The sequence below is a fragment of the Anguilla rostrata genome, chromosome 8 (assembly GCF_018555375.3).
Source record: "Anguilla rostrata isolate EN2019 chromosome 8, ASM1855537v3, whole genome shotgun sequence".
Lineage (NCBI taxonomy): Eukaryota > Metazoa > Chordata > Actinopteri > Anguilliformes > Anguillidae > Anguilla > Anguilla rostrata.
In genome coordinates, this window is record NC_057940.1 from 34,183,951 (window position 1) to 34,210,793 (window position 26,843).

At 40.1% G+C, this 26,843-nt stretch overlaps 1 long non-coding RNA gene across 1 annotated transcript in view; it reads right to left on the minus strand.

Moving 5' to 3' along the window:
• Positions 1–23,107: 23,107 nt before the first annotated feature.
• LOC135261484 (uncharacterized) overlaps positions 23,108–26,843 on the minus strand; it is a 51,285-nt gene continuing 47,549 nt past the window's right edge. The window contains exon 7 of the long non-coding RNA XR_010331968.1: positions 23,108–23,281. This is a non-coding gene — a long non-coding RNA (uncharacterized LOC135261484). The remainder of the gene's footprint in view (positions 23,282–26,843) is intronic.

Consider the following 26,843-nt stretch of genomic DNA (forward strand, 5'->3'; position numbering starts at 1 on the left):
AACTAAGAAATCACAAACTGCCTCACTCTCATCATGCCCAGTAATATGCAAGGCCAAAAGTTTATGAAACAGTAAAACATACATGATACGGTACACTGAAAGACACAGATCAATATGAGTCGCTTCTGGCATTGATTTTGATCAAATTCTGACAGGACACCCATCTATTTCCAGTTATATTCAATAGAAAATAAGAATGTTAGGTAATTAAATGCATAAACCATAGCCTTCATATTTTTTTGCAAACTGCTCACGGTTCAAAACTTTTCATCAGGTTTTATGACAAGGCTGTGTGGAAAAAAGTATGAAAAACATTTCCATTAGGTTACCAGCAACAGCAGAGGAAAGGAATTCAGAGGTACATATGGCATTCCTTAGGCCAAATATCCATCTCCATTTTACTCACCCTTCCCATAATTAAGAGAAATGAAGCACAGGGTTAACAGCACTAAGTGTGCTTCTATTTGTCTGTGGCCAATGGATGCAGTCCCTTTTCTGCTGCTGTTGCCTTACCTGAACTTTCAATCATCTGTCATTTTCCTCTCTGATTTGGCTGGACGCTGGTGGCTTTTTGGCCCCGTTTGATTTGTGCTGGCTGGGAGGGTTCAAAGACAGCTTTAGAAAAGAGAATGGCCCACAGACTACAATAAACAAAAGTGCTGCAAACTACATTTCCTGGTGTCGACCTCCCAGTGCACGTAAGAACATGCAAACACACACACACCTGCCTTCCTGGCCCTCAGTGAATGCAGTAGACCCAGGAACCCCACTATCCTCCCTTAACCTTTTACTTTCCCCCTTTTCTCACTGCTGCTATGGAAACCAGCTCTCTAAATATAAGACCCCTGCTCCCTTCTGTCAGGGGTCAATCCTTAGCCCACCGATCGCTAAAGCAAAAAGATGGATGGATGTCAAGAATAAAGGAGAGCAGAGGAAAGAACTGACTGGTAAACGCTGACTATTTCAGGATGACAAAAACACTTCTGCCCATCCACAGCTACAGGTGGATGACCCAGAAAATTCAATGCAGATTCATTGTTGGACACATTTTATTGCTACTGATACTTTAAGTCATGAGGACAAGGGAGAGGGGAATATATTTTATAAATTGCATTTTAGAAAGTACTAGAAAGAGTAAACAATTTCTGCCCGTCTTTTGCACAGATGACCCTAATGTAAGTGAAACTCACTCACTTTGTGGAGAGGTCAATCGCTGAAAAATTCTGTGAATTCAGGTCACCCCATGGTTTTGCATCACATTATTTTTTGACTGTCTGATGTCAATGACTCTACAAGCTGCAGAAAGCACATTATGCAATGATAAAAGATGTTTACTGAAATAGAGGTTGAGGACCTTGCTCAGTAGCATGCTTTGAAATTGCAAATTAATCAACCTGCCCCAACCCCAAATTATGCTGTACAGCACATTTATATTTTGAAGTACAGTACTGTACACCTATCTAATTCTGATCCCAAATAATGTTTTAACACGAAACTGCTTCCTTTAACAGAGTGATTTTATTCATTTTATTTTAATAATTAACTAATTGGCCAACTGCTGTGATGTGCAAGCACCAGCAATTTTTTTATAACGTTCAAGGGTATGAAAATAACTCTGTCAAATTTAAAGTGGTTGTTGCAAATGATTAAAAATGTAATTCTGCTGTGTGCTTCATAAATGATGTCTGTGGAGCGATGTCCTGTTCATGTCCTGTACTTTACTTGTCAAAGTAAGGCTGTACAAGTTAATGTCTTGACTCAGTGAACCTCAGGTATGGCCAGTAGCTGATAGATCTGTAGCAGAATCCAAAAAATCCAAAAGCAGCTTGTCTTTATCATACATCACATCACATTTATTTCACGCAGACCTTGGTTTCAGCGGTGACCGTGACTCGGGAGGAAGCACAGGAGGAGAGGTTGTGCACATACTTGCTGAATATCTGAACAGCTGCGTTTTCCAGTGCAACTCTAAGCGTCGCTCTGCTCCACTCTCTGATAGGTTCAGTTCACTCCGAGAGGCAAGTCTCCAGCCATTTCCCATTCACCTGAGAAAGGTGAGGCCCACATGAATATACAGAGGGACATAACATATGCATGCAGGATACAGGAAAACAGCGGCATGCACATATACAAAACACACATGAACGCATGTGCACACGCAGAGACACACAGGCACATTCCCACAGCACACAGACATACACGCAGGTACATACAATATAAAGACAAATATCCATATGCACAAACACACTTTGACAAAAACACAGCATATTTATGCAGTATACAGACAGATAACTATATGCATACAATGCACACACAGACACATACACAGAAACACACAGACAAATGCACAGAACACAAATGCCCATGGATGAACAAATACACACAAAAGAACACACACACAAGCACGCACACACACATACACACGCACGCTCACACTCGTGCTTGACGATAAATTAAACTGCATTATTCATTTGCTCCACACAACTGACAGCGCTACATCATACACACTCACTGATGGATTCATACAGCTGTTTTCAGAAGAGCATTTCGGGCTGCGTTCTGAGAGGACTTTGCTCAAGGGTAACTCCAGCTCACTCCTACTCAAGATTCAAACTTATACCCCTCAGGTCAGGAGTCCAGTACTCCCTGCCATTATACAACCACACTCTGTCTGTTTTATTAGTATGCAAGGACTAACATACTGTACATAATGTTCTCGGGGAGGCTGTTGCCTTGGTAGCATCACTTGTGGTGCAATGCCAAAAAATCGCTTGAATTGGTCTCCATGTGGATGAAAGGATTAGAGCAACACAGTGGGGGAGAGGGAGCTCAAATGGAAATGCACCTTTTTTTTTTTTTGGTATATCAATAAAACTGTCTCTTGTTGGGGGCCATAATGAGAAAAGGCTAGAAAGTCCTGTAAAACAGTATGCGAGGCATTGATCTGAGCAATAATTATTTTATCTTCATTCTCCCAAAGCAGATAAAAGCACAATAAAACAAAAATAACTATACAGCGGTGAGAACACTTATATCTCTGCTAGCCTTGCACTTCAGTGGCTTGAACCTTAAAAACATTTGCTAAAGATCATTAACGATCTCAGTGTCCTATTTCAAAGCACCAGCTTTTTTGTCACTCTGAGCTTGAAGGTAGCAGCACAGCTAACACATAACATTAGCATAACTCTAGCGATTTTGCAGGTGAGTGACGTGCCTTTACGGGGGCTGCCGAGGTCATTGTACGTGTTTACTGGTTTGAGTTTCACCGGCACAAGCTCACGTGATGGTTGGCTTTTGTTGCCCACCTTCTCTGCCAAAAACCACTACTGCTGGTGTAGTAGGACATTGTGCTGCTGGGACAAGCCAATGAAGTGTACTGTACCTCAGCTCATCAGACCACGCTGTTCCAAAACAACCAAGGACACCACTCAGCCTTCTGTTAAAGCTTAATCAGTAAACATATAATGGAGTAAAACACTCCAACGGCAGACATGGTGATAGGTGAGGACATGCGGTATCGTAAAGGGGAGATGTTGATTTTTCCTGAACGCGGTTTGCTCAGACTCAATCCACAGCCAATTCCTTGACACTTTTACTGTGCGTTAGTCCCTGCCAGCTGATCTTCATCCCCAACAGAGCTTAAGAAAGTTTTGTTGCCTTTCATTGCCTTGTCAGCCTGAATAGAAAAAAAGCTACAGACGTTCTTCTTCGCGTCTTGGAGAGCAGGGGAAAGAAAAATGACTTGATCTGTTCAGAGGCTGTATTTTTCAGCTCTGTCTCCATTATAAATGTGCCACCTCCTCGCACCCTATATATCTATGAGCCTTGCTGTGACTCTGTATCCCCAGTCTGATATACTGAACAGGCCTTAGATCTCTGCACCAATGAGAGAAGGTTCTATTTCCCTGGAGGGGAAGGGATGGCTGGGGGAGGAGGTGGGAGGAGGGGTGTGGGGGGGAAGGGGTGCGGGGGGGGGGGCTGGAAACACACTGACATCACCCAGTTCCTTTCTGCCCAGTCCCAGAAGCCCGTATTCTCCCCGACACACCCATACCACACATATACACACAGACACACACACACACACACACACACACACACTAAATCTACAGAGGGACTTCCCCTAGCCCTGAGTCACACAATCCTCAAATGTGCTGTGTGCGCACATCTAAGGGCTCGTTTGTCAGAATCTCTCCCCACTTGCACTGCAGGGCCGGTCACTGAGGGTAGTGTACTGAGGGAGCGTTGGCAGGGGAGGCAGTGTGCCAGCACAGAGCCGTCTGGCACTGGTTTTCACACACAGTCCTCTCCAAAGACGCTATCCACTCTATCAAACTCTCTACACGAACAGATAATAACTCTCTTAAGCAGTGTTCATTGTTAACTGTCCACAAAAGATGTATTCTTTCAGCTTCTAGCGGATAGCCATATGTTTAGCATATTTTTCATATAAGTTTAAAAAGGATAGAAACATTACAAAATGGATGCTGATTGTTCTTTGTTGTGTTGTGTGTGTGGGTGGGGGGGGGGGGGGGGTCTGATTATATGGGAGCTGTCGCCTGGTGTTGTAAGTCATGAGTCATATTCTCAACTGTGGGCAAAACATTACTATGTCTCCTGCCTGCTGAAATTCCTTTCAGCCAATCAGTTGTCTGCAAAATGACCCCTCTGTTTGAAATTCCCTTATCAAGCACTGAGGAGCTCAGTTAGTGTTAAAAGGAGAACTGACCAATTTACCAGACATCAGACCTATGAAACCAGACACTGCTTAGCTCAGCATGTGACCAGTAACTTCAAATACACCACTGCCACCTACTGGTTACTGTAAGCATTTTACCCTCCCCCACCCAGACTCCATTTACAGAGCAGTCAGCTGTCTACAAGAGACACAGCAATGATTTCATCTTGCTCTGTTTTTTATTTATTTATTTTAATTCAAACTAATTTATGAGACATTATGATGACAGGTTTATAACTAATAAGCTTCATGCAAGACTTATTTACCTCATTATTTCTCACACGTATCTTTAGCATGAGAGTTTGTATGACAGGTATTTGTTGACTTCATTGCTATTGCTTTGTCCTGTTTTGTGATGCGTGTGTTTGTTTCCATTGAAAAATATCTGCAGAAGTCCAAATTTATTCAGTATCACTCAGGGAGAATATATATATATATATGCATGCATATATACATATATATATACATATATATATATATATATAAAGATTTCATTTGGTAATCACTTGTTTGTTCAATGTGTCCAAAAATCTGTTGGCTTATCAAAAAGAAGTAGCTAATTATGACTGCAAAATGGAAATATAATCTCCACATAGAATCAACTTTATTATTTTAGAAGCGTCTTGTCCAATTTCAGGAAATAATTCAATAAAAATACTGCCTACTCTTGGTAATATCTGATAATGTTAGCGACTGATGTTATCTAACACTACCTCCAGTCAAGGAATCTCAGCGGCGCTGAAAACCTATAAGACAGGGTGGATGAAGGGATGGGGGTAGATGGGAAGGGGGGGTGGTGGCGGGGGGGGAGCGGGAGTGATCCCAAACACAGTAATCAAACATCAGTTGTTTATTGCTAAACACAGCCCATTTGCGAGCTGTAAACACTTTCTCGTCTCTGCCTGCGCCTTGCCTTCGCAGCTGACTCTCTCCCGTCGCCCAGGTGCCGAAGAACAGACCCGACCTTCGCGTTAACGGCACACCTGCCCTCCCCACCTGCTGGAGGGGCCTCGCAGCTCGATCGCCCCACCCGGCAACGCAGACATGTGCCGCACGATGGACACTGGGCCACCAGATATCAATCTTCATTGTTTTTTTTTCTGTTTTTTTTTTTTTCATTGGAAAGGTCATCACGCGGCACAATCTGGATTGCTGTGTACCATAAGTGTTCACCGCAGTTTTTTTTTTTTTTTTTTGCTTTAATGTCACTGATTGGCTGTGAAGGACTACAATCTTGAGAGCACAGCATGGGATACTGCTTTCTGTGAGATTGAAGTCTCAATGCACCATGGACATGTATCATTATGTGACTCGGACTCATTTAAGTCAGGGCAGACCCAGAATGCCTACAAACTCAGCTATGATCGGGAGAACTGATTTTAAGCATCATTAGCGACATGTTAAATGCAAAATATGAAATATCTGGATCAGCTGATGCGTTTTTATTTTGGCAAATTAAATGTGTGACATGAAAGTCCACAATACATACAACTGACAAAGTTTATTAAATTCATAGTTTTATTTTTCTTTCTCTAAATATTTTTCTTTCTATACTGTAGTCAACATGGCAAAAAAAACACTTGATCATACTGGGGCAAAAATGAATTTACACTGACTGAGAGGAAAGTAAAAAAAAAAAGAAAAATACTCCATCTTGCCAGCCAGCCATTCAGCCGGTTACTAATGAATACTAACATTACTGGAATTCACACATTCAGACTCAGTAAGCTTTATTTCCATGAAAACACTCATCATGATGTAAGCATGCCCTAAAATAACGTTGTATAACTTTTCAGATGTGAATAAGAACAGCTGTTACGGGAATACAGCAATAGGGATTTCTGTACAAGTATTTATAATTCTGTTTCACAAGGATTCTGACTTGTACACTTCTTCAACCTTGATTGAAGAGATAGAAGCAGTGGACAGGTTCAAAGCGTGTCAGCTACTGTATCTATTTAATGACCCTTTCTCTCCCTGTTGTGTTGGCACATGGGTGCCTCTGGTTAAATATTATACAGTATGTGAGCTTCTTTATTGCTGGGGATTTTTGGGCCTGAAATGCTGCCAGACCAATTAATAAATCAACTATGGACTGCCTGCCTACTTAGACATTTAGAAATAACCGTGAAAGCATTTTTTTTTTTTTTTTTTTTTTTTTTTAATCACAGCTTGGCAGTTATTTTTTAAACACAGGGAAATGGCTCACATAATGTGGCAATATATTTTCACACATCACAATCATTTAAGTGTCATGTAAAAAAAAATGTAATTAATGTGCTACATAAAAAATGGAAAGGATAGTTGATGTTTGGAACGCATGCATATGCCCGTAGCCCAAAAGACCTGCCAGTCGCTTATCTTATTGGTTGTCACAGCATCTGTTGGTGGCCAACTTCAAAATTTTCAAAGTCTCTGTCTTGACATTGGACCATGGCAGATCCTATTGAATAGTAAGATAACAGTAAAATGTCCAGTGTATATGAGTCCAATAGGGACTATATGAACTAAAAATTTTGAAAATGTTGCTGGCAGTGTGACCTCTAGGGAAACACTCACCTAAGAGAATGTCCCCTTAACATACGCTGAGGTTCAACGCTTAAACCTGACACAAATTTCCTCAATGAACCCACCCTCAGGAAACTAGAGCTGGACCCCTTGGTTCCAGGGAAATACACTATAGCTTTGGTACACTGTCTGGGTAAAGTATCTCATTAACTTTCTATGCAGTTGAAATATTCACAGCAAAGCTGGAGACCTGGGGTGATTACAGCACTGTTGTTGACTCTGAAATTGGAAATTAATGCCTTCTTAGGTCAAATCAGTGGCCAAAGCTTTCGGCCTGAACCACTGGCGTTAGCCCGATGGCAGTGAAGATGCCTGAGCTGAAAGAGCGTTGGCATCAGAGCCTCCTTCCCACCAGATTTGGCAGATCAGGCGCTGCGTCGATGCCCCCTTCTCACCAAGGCCCCCACCTCCTCAGCCTTCCTCTGCCAGACCGCTTTTTAAAAAGCATCAGAAGGTGCCACTGCCAATGTTTTGGAGGGGCTCCCAAATTATTTTTTGTCTAGGGCCCCCAAAAGTCTAGGGGGTGGCTCTGTTTGGCATCATGAAAATTAAAGAGCTTGGCAGTATGTAGATTCATCAGGGCAAACTGATGCAGCGACAGCAGCACAGCCATGTGACCAGAATCGCACAAGCCCTGTGTTTCTGAGATAGTTTCTTTCATAGAGCCACGGTCATGGATCGTGTGACTCCTCCTTAAGCACGGTTCAAAAAAGAACAAAAAAAAAAACAGTTAAAATCTCATGCCAACTTGAGTCCTATATAGCAGAACAGAAGCTAGAACTCCCAAGGGCATAATATAATAACAGCAAATTGGATAAATGCATAGAAACACACCTAACAGTAAAACTACACCCAAAAATACAAATACGCACATTTACAATGTGGCAAGATGCAAACCGCGATACACATGAGCATTGCCTAGAAGCTTTTAGCAGTTATAATGACAGGTCACATTTTAAACGATCCAGTCCAGGCCGAGCTTTCATCCATTCTACATGCTATGTGCAAGCACAAACACAGCCTGATGAGGCAAACCTTGTGGGATCCCCACCACTGCCCCACTTCAAAAAAATTTAAGAAAAAAAATTAAGAACAGAAGACCGTTTAAAGTCTTTGTGTAAAATGAGAAAGATTAGTGAGTTCATCACATCTGATGCGGCCACTTGGTCTACTCATTCCTGAGACCAATCACGGTCATGATTCCTCTGTGATTCACTTTGCGGTTTAGACAACCGCGAGCTGCGTAAACATTTTGAAGTGACGGTTCCCAAGCCGGCAGATGGTCCCGGGGTTTCACGCGACACCCGGCCCTCACCTGCACACGCCTTCCCTCAGGGTGTCATATAGCAAAGGTGCAATTACTCAAACGGGCCCTTGCGTTTCAGTACACTTTGGCCGTTGACTCGCGCATGAGCTGGATGGGTGAAAAGAAAATAAACTTCTTTTGTACTGTTTTTGTTTTGCAGGCTTATTGAAAAGGAGCAGGGGGGAGAGTGCACCTATTGGGTCTTATGAGCAGTGACAACATACTCCCCTTGACCAATGACAATGTATGTTATTGAGAGGGAGATCCATAGGTGTTGGGCTTAGCTGGCAGTAGCATGCACTTTACCGTTTTCTGCGATGGCATGATTTTACAGTGTGTGTGTGTGTGTGTGTGTGTGTGTGTGCTCAGCAGCAAGCACAGACTGGCTTTCATTTGTATCTGCAGAGCACACTCATTAATTCTGGATTAGGCTTTTGGGAGAGAAGTGCAGCCCATCCATACATATGCCAGTGCTTGGTCATGAGCTCCCTGAAATGACAAAGAGGAAATGTCCTCCAAACTTAATATCTCTTCTTTCAAGTGTACACTGCTGCCTTTCATTTTGTAGCAGTATGGAGCAAAATCAGTGAGCGTGGCCTTGGCCATGGTACAGCCCTTTTGATTATTGACCAAATGTTGCTTTTATATGCCACACAATTCTTTTCATTCTTTTAAAAGAATACTTATCTGCAGTTACACAACAGCAAACATAAAAGTTTACGAGTGAACTGAAGGAACAAGCTGCTTTTTTCAGCTGTACCAGCATGTTTTCCAGCTGTTTTGGATTTGCAAACTCGTTCTAGTACACAGTCCTTCAAGGAAATCTCTCTGGTTCTCTTTTCTTCAAAAGAAGAGCTGATATTCTGACCAAAACACTTATCTGCCTTTTATCCTCTTAGGAAGCATAAAAGCACATCATTCAGGACAACAAGAGACGCGGGGCTAATTGTTCTGTACCGTCGAACCTCCATGCACAGAGGTCACCCTGTCTGTATATCTGGAAAGCAACTGAGTAGGACTCCACGTGAAATTCTGCTCAATGGCCTCTCATTCAGCTGTGATGGATGGAGGGCTTCGGTTGTGGGAGCTGTCAATATTCCATATGGTGTGGCACATTCAATTCATCATCACATGCAAAAGGGGAGGGGAGGAGAGAGGGATCAGCAGCCCTAGAGCTGAAATTCAGCACTAATCCAAAAGCAAACATTTCTCCATGAAATCCACACAGGATCTATGGATATGATCTCTCTCTCTCTATCTCTCTATCTCTCTCTTCCTCTCTCACTCTGTCTCTCTGTAAAGTGATTGCAAACAGCAGATCACAGAAAAACGCATCTATGTTTAAATTGTACACCATTTCCTCAGAGTATTATTTCTAAAGGTCAAAGCTGATTTCAAATGCTTACCGAGGAAATGTAGCTCCAGTGACAATGTAACAATAATATCCAAACACAACTGGTATATAATCTGGGAACCTTCAAACTATTTGCAGCACCAAACTTTGGGGTTTTTTCTGTAAGCATTACAGCTTTCAAAATCTACCATAAGCTTGAGATGGCAAAAGAATAAAACTGAACTTAAAACGAGCAGGTTATGCAAAATCATGTTGATTACACTCATCCACAGCCCAAATGTACAACACAGCTTTCATAGTTGATACTTCTCATGAGAAACATGAATCGTTAACACGTAGATTGAATTTGAGTCTCTAACAACATGAATAAAGGTCAGGCTACTGTTCAAAATGGGATCCTGGAATAGAAGCTGAAAGCATCACTCTCACACCTACCTCCGCCAAAACATTGGGTGTGTTAAAATGAACTGTTTGATACATTGTTAAGAAAGCTCAGCAATTGCAAACAACCTGGTTGAACATTGAAGACTACTGCAATGGATGACACAATAATACTTTCAATTGGGAATAAAAACCCCTTTTCAACTGTTGAAAAGATTGAGGACACTCGCCAGGATGAAGGCATAGATGTGTCAAAGACTGCCATAAAGAGAAGAATACACCAGCATAATCTCAAAGGGCGAGATACATAGCACAGTTTAGCCACAAGAACAGAATGGCCAGGTTAATTTTAAAAAATGAATATTAATCTGTACCAAAGTTCTAGAAAGAGAAAAGTGTGGAGAAAGAAAGGAACGGGGCTCGTGACCCAAAACATGGTGGAGGTAGTGTTATAGCCTAGGCATGTATGACTGTGACTGGAACTGGCTCACTTCTCCTTATTGATGACATGACCACTGACAGCAGCAGCAGCAGGATGAAATCCTATCTGCTCAGATCCAACCGAATCCCTCAAAACTCATAGGATGGCACTTCAATTTTCAGCAGAACAGTGACTCCAATCTTACAGCTGAAGCAACCAAGGAGTTTTGCAGGACCAAAAAGTGGAATCCAACTGAACATGCATTTCACTTGATGAAGACTGGAGGCAAACACTATGTCACTGCCCAAATACTTAGAGACTGTGCTATATACACTGTTCATAGTGTATATATTTATTTATTTTATTTTTGCCATATACATTCTAGCAATGTACGGTGACATAGTGAAGGCAGCAATCTTCTGCATCAACCTTAGCAACCCTGACTACATGTCTCTGACACATATAGACTCCTCAGTCCATATTGACCAAAACCAGACCTGGGTCAAATACGTATTTGTTTTCGATTAAAATACTTTTCTGTGCTCTATTGATATTTCCTGGTGTAATTGAGCCTGCCAATATGACCAGAAGGTTGGGTTTGCACTTTTTGAGAGTATTGCATTGGTTTGAACACACCAGACAAGATCAGAAAAACATATAAAACATAAAAGTATTTGAATCCAAAACAAATATGTATTTTACCCAGGTCTGACTAAAACACATATATGCACAATCATTTCAATGCTGAGATGGTGAAGGAACTTCAAGAGATACAAAATATGGAAGGCATTCATGCAAATGTTGGATTTCAGCCATTCCTAAAATCCAAATTTCAGGGGAGGAGAAATCATAGCTGTTAGAGCAGCCGCATCTCTGAGTTTTTCAATCATTAAAATGAATCATTTCAATCCACCTCCCAGTTCAGACATGACACCATTTTTCTATGGGCCAGAATCTCCCCCAGATCCATTTTGGAAAGCTCTCCCACATCTGGAAGTGTTTGCCAGTAGACATGCAATTCTGGATGACAGCTATTTGTGCTGAGTTAAGATAATGCGTGAGTAAATAGCTGTGTGTTTGGGGGTCCATGTGCGTCTGATTTGTGACTGTGTTTTCAGTGTACAAATGATGCATGGAGACAGAGGCTTGGGAATGTTGGAATCCAAGACTCCTGGGCAACGACCAGTTGCTTGTTGTTTTCTTCAATGTGAAACATGAGCAAGCACAGAAGTACTTACACATAGCCCTATCCTGCAACTATCAAGTTTACTACAACATCAATACACATTTACCACAATATTGATATACTACAAAAGCAAATGGGCCACACAACAGTCAATTTCAAATGAACTGTGAACCTAGTCAGCACTATCTGATTAAAAAATATCACCTAAAATATCAGCAGAAAAAAAATAGCGTACAAAGAAAAATAAAAATTATAGATCACAAAATTTCAAAATGAATTTAAAATCCTATGAAATGTGGTTTTTCTTTACCGGTTAGTGCAATTTGAACATGAGCTGGATGTGTCTTTGAAAGGGGTCTTAATGAACTGTCAGTATGTTAAAATTAAAGAAAGTAGAACTCACGCACCAAAGACCAGCCAGATCTCTTCCAGATCAATAGCAGTTATACATATGAATTTCTCCATAATAAAGTACACTAATAGGCACCTCACTGCAGAGCAATTAAAGTGGGTTTTTATTAACATTTCAGAGATAAACAGATGGTAGAAGCGAGGGAAAAAAATTTGAGCGCTGTGAATTCTTCATACAATCAAAGAAGTTACTTCATGAAAGAATAATTTTGCAAGCTAATGATGGTTTAAAAGGGAATGGTAATCCATGTGCAGTCTTTGAGGTCCCTTTCTGTGGGTTATTGCAGTGCAGGATTCCTGACCTGACTGACCTCATGGAAAAAAAAAACTTAAACATAAATACTGTATATTATATTTCTTCAAAGTATTTTATGGCCTCATATATTTCAAATGCATTTGAGAAGCAATACATAACTCCTCACAGTAAGCTATATTCGATATACTCTGAAATCAATTTTAATGTACATTGCTTACTTTTTTTATGAGGCACATTTACCACATATTACCTTCCCATGTTATATGTTACATTTCTCCAGTGATACACGGCCATTTCACTTCGCAAAGGAAAAACAGGAAGGAAGGGTACAGAACTTATTGAATTGCAATTACTACATCTGACGCATATTCCAAATTCAATAGCCTTCGATGCAACCGCAGTATAATGCTAAGAGACTTATCGGGGTCACCGCAATAACACTTACAGGAAAATCAATGGATCCATACAGTACTCACACTCATAGAGAGAGGGAGAAAGCCTCAACACAAGACAATTATTCCTGGTGTAGTGGGTAAAACTACAGATGCACACGCACGCCCACACACGCACGCACGCACACACACACACACACACACACACACGCACAGCAGCGGTCATCTGTAAAACGCCGAAAGTGTTCATTTTGACACAGTGGGAATGTTTTTGGGTTATTATTTTTGTAATTATGTTTCCTTGTGAGTGCTAGTTAAAGGCATCTAAATCCCACAGATGGCCACATCTTCCTGTATACTTATGGTGGACCATATGGCGTATTGAGTACTTGAAAACACAACTTTAGAATGTCAGAGGTATTAAGCTAAATTAGCATGAGAATATTCTTTTTTAAATTGATTATAGAGGTATAGCCCAAGTCGTACACGAGTACACTACATTAAATTCCTCTCCATGCCCATCTACGTCATATTGCAATAGTTATGTAGACATGATTCCATTGTTAAAGTGGCATTAAGCAGTGAATGTGCAATTTTGTGTAACTTACAAAATCTGGCATGATATTAAAAGGACTGCCTTGTGCCAATTCATGTGACCTTATTGTAAAGTGTTACCAAGTTGTTTGATTTGGTCTTACACATATAAGGTCAAGCATATTACCTAAAGAGCAATAAAGGAAATCCCAGAATATTAGTCTAAATGTGTATTGGAAATGGAAACCATAGTAACACCAGAACTGCAAAACTTCCAGTGCACCATGGCACCATTACAAATTCCAATGATTTTTTTATTACTAATGAGGATTCATTCAAGTCCTTACCATCCAGGTAAGGTACCTTTTTGCTGAAATCTCAGGGTTACAGTTTTCCTTTTTTGACCAACAAAGAAATACGAACTGAAATGCCTGCCATGGCAGGTGTTGAGCAAAACTAGAAACAATTTTATCAAAATAAAGTGTCATCAGTAGTCTTTTGGAAGAAAAGATATCACAAGTAAGAAACAAGAAAAAATACAAACAAACACTCTCCAAAGTAGAGAGACACATATCAGGCATTGTCCTCAGACATTCTACAGCACTTTCCCCAATTAATATATTGCTCACGACTAGGAAAAACTGGACAAATATCCAAACAGCAAACGCAATTATAGCCAACCTTTTAACCTGAGCGTATCCTCCTTACTAAGCGCAAAAGTTAAATGGATGCCTTCCCGACAAAACAAAGAGGCTGCTGAAAGAGCACTAAACAGTCCCCGGGGTGACGGGCTGACATTTGAGGAGAGCAGTAACCCAATTATCAACAGAAGAAAAATAACATGAAAACACGGGCTTGAGCAAGAGGCCTCAGGTTGTTATGCGGTCAGGCCCCTCCTCCCTGCGCATCGCGGCACAATACTGTAAATCCTCCGGAATCTTCCACCACACTTCAAAGCCAGACTCCTTAGTAATTGTAATTTCTTAAAGAATGGTGGTAGGGGGATTGGAAAGGGGGAAATACTGTTCCTCTAGAACCCCCAGCCAGTTTCTCACTTTGTTGGATGGCCTTTTTTTTTTTTTTTTAACTTTTTTCACTTGAAGAAATTGTGTTATAAATCTCTTCCTTGCTTTTATTATTATTATTATTATTGTTGTTGTTATTATTATTGTTGTTGTTATTGTTATTGTTATTGTTATTGTTATTATTATTATTATTATTTGGTATTGCACTTGTGAAGACATTTTTTCGGGAAAACTATAAAAATAAATGTATAAATTTATAAATTTAAATTTATTGTCGATAGTAATAAATAACAATTTTCCACAAATCCAGTAACCACTCACAGAAAGCATACAGCAAATGCAACATGTTTTACTGTTAGTGAAAGAAAAAATTAATAAACAGAATAGAAAACCACCATAGCTAGATTAAATAATTTATTTAATACCAATTCCTGTCACTCAGAAACTGTATTGAACAACAAGAGCGTACCACAGAACACTGAATTTACAACAGTTTTAAAAGGCATGTAAAAAGCCTGTTGATGAGCAATTTTTCTGCGCATTGTTGTAAAGGATTTAAATTACTGGAAAACGCTCCGTTTACAGCATGGGGAATTGCACATGTATGTCAATTTGTTTGAATAAATGTAATAATCCAGTAAAAAAAAAATGACGTGGATTAATAGATACTCAGTGTGGTAAAAAGCAAACGACAAATCCAATTCCGGAGCCGATTTGTATAGTTAGATTGTGCTGATTCAATCAGAGTAGCTAACTCGAGGGGGGTCACTGCAGCAGTGTCACTTTCCCATGCAGCGGCCGATGCAAAAGAGAATCCCTAAATGTTAACTTGTGATTTCATTTGTGCTGCTTTACTGGCTGGCCTTACAGATGCCAGCTCGCATTATCTCAATGCCAGCTGCCTAAGGAGGCAGCGGGGCACAGCTGCGGTCTTGGCCCCTGGTTTCGAGAGGGGCCGAGCCCTGATGAGGATGGATTTCAGAGCTGGGAGTGGCACGGGGAAGCCAGTGTTTGTTAGCAAGGCACTGGATTAGGGTCCAGGTTTTAATTTGGCTGATGTCACTCCAACACAAATGGCAGATGGCGAAGGGCTTTCCATCCCAGCTTCCTCTCGCGTGTTTGTCTATAATGAGGTTTAAGGTGGCGGCCCGGGTGGGAGCAGACACACTGGCAAAGGCCTGCAAATAATTCACGCTGGAGAGTGTTCATGTTTTGGACTTATTTTGTCCCACTAGTTTTCTCTGTTTTTCAATAATTACTTACATTGATAAGATTGGTAAAATGATTCAATATCTTGCCTGTAGGTAATCAGAGGACTATGTACAATTTAGTTAAGAAAATGGCATCGTTGCAGATGAATGGCCTGCTCTCATCGTTATGTTATATTATGTTATGCTATGCTATGTTTGCTAATATTGGTGATGAAATATTGATATGTGTTGCAATATCAATAGGATCAATAATACTGATTATTGGTTCATTGGTTCAATGAACAGCCACTGAAAAGGCTGTTCATGAGTTTTTGCAAATTGAAATATTCTATATCAAAAGATGATGAAGAAGCCATGCGTATTCCTGTTATACATGTAGTAACTAGACAGAGGACCTCCCAAATGACATGGTACTAAAATGACTCACATTATTGAATCTATAGAGGCATCTTATTGTATAAATCACTTTAAGCACAGGAGTCAGAAACTGAAATTGATTTATCATCGGAGGTTGACTTCAAAGAAAGAGCTGAGTAAAACAGACTAACCTGTCTATTAAAGTAGAGGAAACTCTGGCCTTGCTGCATGCACCTTATTGTAATGATACCATAAAACATAGCTATTTAAAAATAAAAATAAAAATTTAAGAGTATCACCATTGAGAGGTACAACAAAATAACAATTAGCAGAAGTGGTTCCTGGCACCTAATTTCATGCTACAAAACGTGGATCATTCAACCCGATACACATTATTTACAAGTAGCACCAATATTTTTATGAGTAAAACGTAAAAAATATAATATAAGCATGATTGAACAAATAACATGTCCTCAAAGAAGTTAGAAACATTACATATTTTATATACAATATGCCCCTGCTTCAAAATCACACAGAAACATTTTTTTATATTTTATGTTACACGAACATGTGTAAGTAAGACAGATGCTTGTGTCAAGCATGTGCTCGAATGGATTATCTCACAATACAAAAGAGCCAGCATGTGCTCAAATAAAGGACGCAAATACACAAAGGTGTTTATTCCCATCTAATAAAGCCCTGCGCATCTGAAATAAATCAATGAATGCGCTTCTTTTTGTATTCAAGCAGACATATTATATACAATAGCCAGCTTTGGCATAAACAAGGATTTGAGGAGAGAGAAGATTAAAATGGGGCCAGGAGCTCAGAATCATTATTTTAAATCATCCTTTCATCAGCTTAGATGCTATGCTCTTACACAAACTGCACTTCTATTTCATTCAACCTATGTGGCTAAGCCATAATAATATGCAGAGTGTACAAATAATACTTGTAAACACATAACATTAAACAGCAATAAAAAGTGATACAGTGTAACTTGATAGGACAATAATGCACGCTGATTAATCGCAGACAGAAAGCTGATTGGTTGTAGCTGGTACTGATTTTTTTTCTTTTTCTTTTTTTGCCTGGCAACCGACACCACGCTGGTGACAAACCAAAGAAATACATCTGATGTTTCCAAGGTCTTTGTTGTCAAGCAAGCCATTTTCCTATCCACTGCCTTTTTCTAGGAATATGGATGGCTGTGGGCTGCAGTGTACATATCTATTCTCCTCTAATCATGATGCCCTTTGTCCTTCGTATTCAGAGATGAATTAAAACACTTAGACAATATATTTGCTAATTTCAGAGGCTTTCAAGCACATAATGTTGTGTGATAAGGTCCAGAATACAAAAATGAATGAATTAAAGACCATTTTCAAGAGTGATCAACTCTTGCTGGAGAATCAATACAGCCTAGAGTTAAACATAGACTTTCAGGTGTGATCCATGACCTTAATCTATTAAGGCTTCTTTGATACAGGATATAATGCATAATAAACCGAAAAATCCAAATGGAAAAAAAATATTTTGTGAGACGATTGTCAGGGTAATAGGCTATGGCAGGAGCACAGAGAAATTCAAGATGGAGGAGGATAATGTGACCTGGGTCCAGAGTGAACACAGGAATATAGATAAAGCAGCTCTCATACACCCAGACCAAACACTCACAGACCTTCAGCCAGGGAGAAAGAAATGCTGGCTAGCAGAGAAGATCCAACCTCTCATCCCAGGTGGAGGGAAAGCAATATTTCACTATCAAAACGAAGCTGGACACTTTATCAAAACTTGTCCCTGTGACCACTGATCAAAGTTACATATTAAATTTGGGCAACACTTCGCAATCAGGTTCCATTAACTAACATGAATTACTGCATCAGCTAACCTGAACAAAGAATGAACGAACCTATTAACATTTATTCATGTTGTCTACTGTAAAGGTGGACTAGGAGCTAGAGGATGAGCCAGTAGATTCCTTAGGTGTAAATAATGTGGTAAATGTTATATTAGTGAACAATTCATGCATGTTAGGAAATACTTCCTTAAGGGTTTCCTGTCGACATATGAAACATTACTTGTGGTGACCAAAATGAAACTAATCTTACTACAATGACATTGATTTAACATGGAAGAGAATGGTACATGATTCAATAAAATGCTAATAAATGATTTGTTAGCAAATGCCTTGTTAATAGATCAGTTGTTCAGATAAGTTAATGAAACCTTATTGTACTGTAAAGTGTTACCATTCTCAATAGTGTATTCAATATACTTTTCTCTTCCATGTGTTTATTTAGACTCAAAGGCCCATAATGTTGAAAACGGTGATTTTGTTAATGGTTCCCTCACTTAAAGTTATAATCTCGAAGATTTCCGTTTCGTTCTCTTTGGCGGTACCAATGGCGAGAAGCGGTAATTGCAGGTGTGTTTTTGGACCTCACTTCCCATAGATCCAACCGGATCCAACCAGTGTCGCCTGTGTGATGTCTGTCAGTTGGCACCTGGGCCATGCCAACTATTACACTTATTTACTGAATAAAAAATGGTTGTTATACAAGTAACGTTATGTACATACTCATTCATTGTCTAACATTAGGCTAACTTAAGCTGTCTTTACACTGCCGAGCCAGGTTAAAATGCTGTAGCAGACCTGGGGTAGAATTAGTGATGATCAATTTCCACAAACGTTCTTTACCCACCTTTTACTCGGTATGAACATCTTCACACTGCAGAGAAGAATTCGCGGGATTCGCTGTGGCTCGTGCAATTATGTATCTCGTGCATCATCATCGTGAATGATTGTTGTGTGATATTTTTCAAACAACTGCCTTGTTGTTTTTGGTTTTGCTAGCTAAACTGTTCGTGTAAGCTGAGCTGGGTGTTAAATTAGCAATCAGAATAAGTAGAATATAACAAAAACAAAGGAGATTTCATCAATAAAGGGAATCAAGGCTGAAGGAACATATGAGGAAGCGTAATAAAATAATAACAACGCTAATCCATACTGCCGTATTCTTTTATTTAGTTTTCTCCGGCTTGGCATCTTTACACAGAAATCAGACCCTGCTCTGCTCCACCTATACCCCGGCTTTATTCCGATCAATATATTGATGAACTTGATGGCAATGTAAATAATGGTAACATTAAGGCCAGTTCAGATCAATGATTCGCAACGAGACTAAACGGTTTTAGAATGTTGCAGAGAAAATTTCAGCAGTGTGAACTGGTTAGTTGCAGAGCGTCTGAAGCCGTTGCCTGGGGTCTCAAAAGACCCACCTTGTCAAATCGCCAAGTGCAGTTTTACAACGTTCACAATCAGACGTCTTGGAATTTTGCAAGTTGCATCCAGTCTCGTTGCAAATCATTGATCTGAACTGGCCTTTAGTTAGCTACATTGCAACGCTGCAACAAGGTAGCATTGCATTCGAGAGACGGTTTGCGATGTCGGTACCGGTCGGTAGCGTTAGCTAGCGTTTTTTCTAATTGTTAGCTGACATTAGATTGTGTTAATTACATTAGCTAGCTAGCTAACGTAACGTTACCTGATATGAGAGATGGATACTGTGCGCAATGTCTAAACTAATGTTGCCTTTATTGACATGGTCCGGTAGCTAGCGTTAGCCGTGCAAATAGCTATGTAATTTAGTAACGTTACATTGTCATCAAATGTAATACAAAATCTACATCAACAAATAATATGACCTCTCATGTTACACAAAAACTTATTAGGGTTCCATAACCCCCCCACCTTAACGCTAGCATACATCGGAAAAAACAGTACGCCGCTCACACACAAGTGAGTTGAAGAGCAAGCCAGTTGCGTTAGCTCCGCCTACCCTCTCTGGCGGATCAACCACTGATGGGTGATGGAAAACGCGTCACTATCTATGCGCCGCTTGTGATTTTTTCCTGGGAATGTCGCCACAGACACCCAGTTCTTTAATCATAAATAATAATAATAATAATAATAATATGAATTAATATAATAATAGGCTCAATCACCAATTTCCTAATTCAGCGATAGATAGTGACTTAACAGACATTTATTTTAATGAAAATCTTCGAGATTATTACTTTAAATTAAATTTACAGACAAATATGTAACGTGGTGTACCTTTTACAGTAAACACACAAAATGCTGATGTTGCTGTTTTATATTGCTTTTATTTGTGGCCCCTTTTAGCTGCCCTCCCAAAATTCAAAAAAGATTGTTCCTACTGCGTTAACAAAAAGTGTGTGTACATGTGCACATGTGCGTGTGTGCGTGTGTGTGCGTGAGAGAGCTTCCACTATATGCACCCATTTCCTTCCCCCTACCCTCACACACCCATGGAGGCTACTATAGCGTCTGGAATGCTCCTGGTCTTTCATCCTCTCGGCATTGTCCTCGTCTCTGCTCCAGAGCCGTCCTCTGGAAAATGTCAGTCAGCTTTCGAGATGATAACAATATGCAAGACGATTCATTATTTGGGATTTTTCGTCTTGTTGCCTTGCTATTTGAATTATTAACAGATGCACCAGTACGGGAAGACCGTGTTACGGTGTGGCACTGCCTTCAGCAGTGGCAGGCGTCTATTCTCCTCCTGCTAAATCTTCAAAGACAAGCTCTCAAAAGCCCTCGGTATGAAAGCTCATCTCTTGTTCCTCCTGGGAGAGACTCCTTTTTTTCTTTTCAAGTGATTCCCATCACAAGTGGGCTGAAACATTTCCAACTCTTTGCCAGGGCAACAGACACCTCAAAATGTATTGCTTTGAATAGCTTTGTTTAAAATTATACATAGGAACATATATATATATATATATATATTAGAAAACACTAAATCTCTGCACAATCCAGATAAGACATATCACTCTAACAATCTTACACAAAAGTTGAAATTGTACAAAAACATTGCTGCAACACCAGAGGAGCTTTTTGTGACTAGACACGTCCAGTTTAATCCAGAAAATCCAGGACAATCGCATCTCACAGTATCTTTTAAATGTAGCATGCCATTTTTGTTTACGTCTGTCGCGATGCAGCCAACCACTAATGTCATTTTAAAGCTTTGGTGACTTTTGTCAGTAGATTAAACACCAGACTGTCCTAAAATCACTTACTGAAACCAGAGCCAATGTTTTTGTTGGGTCTGTCTAACGGAACTCTTTGCCACTTGATAACACACAAGCGGTAAATCATTTTTAATTAATTTCTTAATTATATGAGCCAAACATTAGATCCTGCTGCCTGAGAAATCTCTCCTTGTGGTTAATTACTCAGAGTGACTCATGAGGACAATATTTTTCTACATTATACAAGGTACAGGAAGCTCCCTGTTTAAAAAACTGCTTGAGTCTCCCTGCCACCAGCAGAGCAGTGCTGTAGATTTGAAAAGAACAGGATCTGGGCCCCATGTGGCCTTCTGACTCCTCCTATTTATTAAATCAGGTCCCTGAGTGCAATTGTGGACTAAAATGAAATTGTCCTCACAAACACCCATCCCCCAGAACACATGGACACACACACACACACACACGAACAGGAGAATAACCATGCAAACTACATCAGATTTGACTTCCTTTGTGTAGGAGGAAGAAATGGCAAGTCTGCAATAAGCACTTGAACTTGTGACTTTTAATTCACTGGGAGCTGAATATATGGAACTATTAGGCGCATCGCAAGTGCCAATTAAAGCCTGATGAAAGCCCCAACGTGTAAGCACACAAGACGGAGAGTCAGCTAGGAACACCAATATCTTATCCTGCTGAAGCAAGCTGAATACACTGTGGCCACATCAAAGGAGCCTCAGAAGATCTCACAGGGAGCCAGCCGCACTTAAAGTCAATGTTCAGTGCATTCCCCACGCAGAAGTGTTGCCTTTTACTTAACGCAGATATTTTTGTTTTTATTTTTGTTTTAGCAATAATTCAGAGCTATTGAGGAGATGAGTTTTTAAGTACCATACAGGGTATAATAGAGGAAATGTGGAGTCTGATATCTTACCCCACAGGCAATGAAAACCACAGGCGTCTGAAATTTGAAGTTGATGTTAAAAATCTGAACACTACCTTTTTTATTTATTTTTTTAATCCACTCTCGTAATTAGAGACCAGTGAAATGAAAGGCATTCCAGCCAAGATGACATAGATTTCAGAAAGAGTTTTCACAGCATTTCTGCTATGTAGTCATGTAAACAACATCACTGAAATTTTGGGAGTACCGAGCAACAATACGTTCTCTGGGACTGTTTTTGCACAGCACAGCGATTTGTTCCACGCAGTACGGCGAGAGTCAAAATGCGGGGCTGCTGGCAGAACAGTAACTGCTGTTTATTGCCCCGGAGACGAGAGACAAAACAAAAAGAGAGTTCATTAGGTCAGAGACAAAAGGCATGATTCAACGGCGGGGTCTGAAAATGCACAGCAGAGCAGCGGCAGAACTGAGAGACGGAGCGAGCGAGCGAGCACAACTGCCCGAGGAGCGGAGCTCAGATCCTACTGAGGCTAGCAGCGCTCGGCAACCACGGCCTTAACTAGCTCAAACGCCAGTTCATCTCCTGCCACTCTAATTATGCCAAATTACAGAGGTCGTTTGATCAAGCTGAACCGAGGAAGGAGGAACTCGATACATTTTTCCGCTGGGTCCAGCCAGTCAGAGATGTGTCGGCAATTTACATAGTTGCTTCAAAAGGATTTTCTTTTACAGGAGATGGTTTGTTTGTATTTCGCCTTGTTCTTTAGGATAATTGGGAAATCGAAGGCAGAATGGGACATTCTAAATGTTGTCATGGTAATAGCTTACCAGTGAGGCTCAAGTGCATTAATCACATGTCTAATTACTTTTAAGCAGGGGTTAAGGTCAAATGATGTAGTTCTGAACCAGTAAACTGATTTCAACACAAAAAGTATAGTTTTCTATTGAATGCCGTTCAACCAGTGTTTTTTCACTTTGGACATCATTAGTAGCCTATACAGCACACACTTGCTTATACTATTCACAGTTTCATGTGTTTGCCACTACATTGCGTGGGTTACAGGATCACTGAATGTGGCAGGATTGTTTATATTCAGCAAAAGATTTGTCACCAACCTCAGTGATTTGTATCCCTCCACGTATCTGTGTGTCATTGTGGTGCCCTTGTGTGATTCATCATTTCTGAAAAAAAAAACAATACATTCAGTACATTGTTAGGGTATAGTAATAGTGCAGCAAAGTATCATTATTCATGTCATGTTCTTTTTCATATCTTCTTCTCAAAATCAATAAATAAGGATTCTCACTGACTTGTCTGAAAGTATGATTCATGTGACTTCAGGCATTAAGGCTATCTTCTCAAGTCAGGAAACCCTTACAAAGCAGTCTTGAGTGAAGTGAATTTGAGTTACATGAAAGAAAATTCTGTCAAATCCTGTCCTCTCTCGAAGACAGGACATTGCTTAGAACATTCTCCATTGCAGAACAAGTAATCGTACACGTATGATGTACAGTACATGAATTTTCTCCAAACATGAAAATCCATCTTGGAGAAAAAACTTGCACATATCAATCTTGCTAGTATGCTAGCTAACAGTCATTTTTTAAATTTCTGGTAACAAGGGTCCTAGTGGCTCAGTTGGTAGAGCAGACATAGTCATATATCCTTTGTATAAAACACCACCAAATTGTGTGTGCAACATTGTTTCTCAAAAATTCAATGTTTGTACATTCCATGGGAATAATGTATTTGGAAAATTGTGTTTATGGTGAGCTTTATTATTGTGCGAAGACGCAAGCCTTTATGCCTTATGGTTTGGCTGCAATACTGGATTTCATAATCATGTGGCCTATGGATAATTACTCATTAGTTACAGTTCATCACCCTCTGCAAGCTTTACACCATAGTGCCTTGGCCCCCAAATCATAGCTTTTCAGGCTAGGTTCATACACATAGACAGACACATGTCGATGCTAGCAATCTAGTTATTTGTTTCGTACATGTACAGGAGGAAGAGTTGTTGAGCAAGAAGGTGCATTTCCATAAAACACAGATATATCAGAGACTAAAACATGATGTTAGAGTCAGACGTGATCTTACCATTTGCCTTGCCTACAGAGAGGATATTAGTCTAAATGCAGATGGTCTCTTGGAATAAAGAAGTGAGAGCTGTTACAGAAGAAAATTTTGCCATTTGTTATCTTAAAGAGATGTGTTTTCCTCTTTCCAAATGTCTGACCAGTGGGCCCTATATTTCAAAGTTGCAAGTTTAAAGAGCCGAAAGGTCAAAGAAGTGGTGCACTGACTCACGAAAGACCTTGTTATGATTATTTTTGAATGGCAAATACGTACAACACTAACAACCCAGGGAAGGAGCTTTCTTCTGGGAACTGCTCTGTAAACTCTAAAACAGTGCAAAACCGATTCTAGGCATTACCGAACATTTCCAAATTTCTTTGTGGTCTGGCCAGCAAGGCCTCTGAGGAGCCCTGAAAAGGCACATGTGAGCTGGCGTGCCACAAAGGAGGCGGTGAAAACGCCGGTAGCGAGAGGAAACAAAATGGCCGGCCATATTTATGACGTTTAGAGCGGGCCAAACAGACAGGCCAGCAGCTCGCCAATCCAGTCTCTGTCACCTCCAACATGCTGTTCCATCTCCAGTATCACCATAAAGTGCTTTTTGTTTCCTTTTTCACAGTGTTCACTGTCCACCGACACAGAACCTTTATGTGCACTTGAATTCATTTCAAACTAAACAATCCACTGGCCAGAGCTGACTTTACATTGGTCTCCTGCAGAAGAATTAACATCTTCATCATTAGATAAAGCAGGACCTGAAAAGCTAACCAAGGCAAAGAAAGTTTTCCTGTAAATCGACCTGCTTCTCTGTTCTCTCAGTTGTCAATAGCAGAACGCATGCCAATGCATCTCCAGCTGTACAGCTTGTTAATCCTCTGCTGAAACTGCATGAGGAGTAAAGTTGTTAGACAAAACAACATGCTGTGCATATATTTGTGCCTGGCTTCAGCCCTCAAAAAGCATACTAAGGACTGAAAAAACAAACCAGATGTTTAAAACACGTTTCTAATATATGTAATGTGCATTCAATCATATTATGTGTCCGATTGTAGCCGCGCTTAGCCGGGCTATTAGGATTACAGAAATCTGTAAACAGTTCTTGTTTTATCTCACTAAAGCACAGCTGTCATCTGTGAGCATCAGAGAATTAACGCACAATGGGGTGCTGTGCCTCTCACTCCCACGTCTGAGTCTCTGCTGCTTTCCCCCAGCCTGGTCTGTAACTGTATTCAGAACTCCGTTGACCTTTCAGAAAATAACAAAAATGACAAACTTCCTGTAAATTGTGGAATGTTGTATCTCATGTTTATTAGGAATTTCACAGTGCTTAAAACATATGGCATAATTTTACATATAACCCTGACATTTAACAGCCTGCTCGACCAAGTGGTAGGTATACCATATTCTGACTTATTTTCAGATATTTGTAGAATGATGGACATCTACTTTAACTGTTAATCAAGAATGTAGCTGGTTCACTGAGGTTCATACTACAAAAATGGCACTTTAATTACTTGGATTAATTAGTAGAGCAGTATAATGTACATTCTGAAAGCAAAAAAAAATAAACAGAGTGTTTGACTTTGTTTTTTCGTGGTGTGCCAGTTAAAGGTTAAAAGTTTTTGTTTTTTTAAGCTTGTGATTAACGATTGAGCCATTCTAAAAATTTCTATGCATACACTCTCAGAAATAAATGTGTAGTGGAGGTACATTTTTGTTCTTAAAGGAACACATTTCCCAAGTGTACTCTGAAAGTACAGTAATGTTCTATTTGGGCACAAATAAGCACTGTTTACAAGCAAAAAAGGTACAAAAAAACTGTATTGTTGGCTAGTGGTACACATTTATACACCTACTGGGTATCACCTCAGTGACTAGCATTTGTACATTTATTGGCAGTTTGTATACCTTTTGACTGAAAGTGTAGTGGAAGTTATTCAGAGGTCTGACAGACCAAGCATCAGACATATGAAATAAGTCATACAGCTGTACAGTGTCAGCAAATATTAGGTTTTCTTCTTTTTCAAACAAGGGGTACCTAGAAAGGATTTGGTTTGTTACATTTGGCGATGGCTTGTGTGTATATCTGGGCAACTCCTTTGTTAAGCCATGTGTGGCAGGAGATAAATCGAATGAACCCTATTCAAGGACAGGCTTGCTACAAAGAATTTTAACTGAATAAAAAAAGAAAACTGGTATCTTTCTGGGGAGAAATATATAAACTATGTCTGAAAGAGAGGTTGCCAGACATCTTGCCCTTTAAGTGCTTCATACTTTGAACTGTTCCGACCTAAATGGAACATGGGAATATTTACAGGTCTGTGTATCTGCAGCAATTTTTACTCCAGCATTCATTGGACGGAGAATTCCTTGGCATTGGTATTCATCCATCAATTTTGTTATGGAATGTTTTTCCCCATGAAAACTTATACAGTACATGAGTTCTCCACCTTATAACCTTGTGACCTTCACCCACACCCCAAAACACGCCAGCTATCCCCCCGACCCTCACCCTGTCCCTCCCATCCCTATTTGACAGTGGTGTCAAGCGGAAATTGTGTAATTTAAGTGTAATCTGTTGGTTATCTGCACTGGCTCAGCATCTGAGGAGACATGTCAGGAAGAAGACTGGAAAGTTATTCTTTAATTTAAAATGTATCCATT